The following is a 1,348-nucleotide window of genomic DNA, read 5'->3' on the forward strand; positions in this document are numbered from 1 at the left end:
CCCAAGGGGATGGCCATGATGCAATCCCTTCTCCTCTATTCTCCTCTCAGGATTTTGGGAACACCCACACATACACCTGGTGTGCTTTTCAAGCTGCTGTTGTCTGGGACTTGAACCGTGCAATTGGCTATTTGGGATCCAGCCACCTTAACCACATCACCGGCTGACCCAAGATCTCCACGTTATGCTCTGTGCAAGGAAGGAAAAGGAAGGAGGCCCCAGGAGAGTCATGGGGTAATGTAGATGGTATGTCAACTAAGGAGGTAACATAAACAGGACTTGAAGCCTGAGAAGGATTGGGAGTAGTGGTGGGGGAGTTGTGGATGTGGCAAGAAAAGTTCCAGGCTAACTGAACTGCAAAGAGGAATAGCCTAAAGCAGGAAGGCGGGGCTGGGGAGCTCCTGCCAGGTGCCAAGCTTGGTTCCGTGGTTCCAAGCCAGCAAAACCTAAGTGCAGCACAGCTGGAAGGAATTAGGCAATAGTGAGCCTATGTAGCCCTCAGTTCACTCACTGTAAATGGCTGCGGCCCCCGCCCCCGCTCCTCAGGACCGCTGTAAGAACGACACCCGTGACTCCCAGCAGGTGCTAGGTGCCTGACTAGTGATGGGGTCCGGAGACCACGCCAAGGGGATGTCCGTTACGAGCTCTGAGAAAGGGAGGCAGGTCAAGGAAATGCCTAGTTCCGAGAAGCAGGTGGTCAGGTTTCCTACACTTTTCTCAGCTTAGGTGTGCTTGCACATCTGGCCAACCTCCAGCCGCTATCACAGCCGGCCACTCGTACCTCCTTTAGTCACCATAACCAATCTAGTAAGAGTATTCAGGCCACAGAGGCTTAATTAAAAACAGGATGAAACTAGCCGCGTAGACACGGCAGAAGGAAAGCTAACAAACAATTCCTCCGTGCCGACCCTCACCCCCTTTCGGTTAAGGGCAGACTGCCCAATCTACATAAAGACTTCCCTTTCGCTCTCAGTCCAGCTCAGCGTTTCTCCAGCTTTAGTTTTACTTGACGAAGCTGGACACATGACGCCAAAGGCCTTGCGCTTTCGGGACGCTGTACAGCCTGCAGGGACGGACTTCAGACCTCCCCTCACCCCGGCCAGGGTGCGACTCCATTGGAGCGTGCGGGGAGCCTCCCAGGGCGTTCAACGGACGGCAGCTGTTCCACTAGGGCAGGGGTGGGGGTCACCTGGGGACCGGCAAGGCGGGAGAGACGAGCACGCCGCCAGCTCCCACGGGCCTTCAGGAGCCCCGGTCTCGGCCGGTCCTCTTGCTCCTGCTCTCAGACTCTCCCGGTCGGCGCCACCCTCCTCGGCTCCACTCCCCCCCGCCAGGCGCCCCCTGACAG

The 1,348-nt window shown here is 56.9% G+C and overlaps 1 protein-coding gene across 1 annotated transcript in view; it reads right to left on the reverse strand.

The window, feature by feature from the left end:
- The window catches only part of RNF114 (ring finger protein 114), a 21,900-nt gene that overhangs the window by 19,409 nt on the left and 1,143 nt on the right, over window positions 1-1,348 (reverse strand). The gene's annotated exons all lie outside the window — the stretch shown is intronic.

The sequence above is a fragment of the Tupaia chinensis genome, unplaced genomic scaffold, assembly GCF_000334495.1.
Source record: "Tupaia chinensis unplaced genomic scaffold, TupChi_1.0 Scaffold000049_1, whole genome shotgun sequence".
NCBI lineage: Eukaryota > Metazoa > Chordata > Mammalia > Scandentia > Tupaiidae > Tupaia > Tupaia belangeri.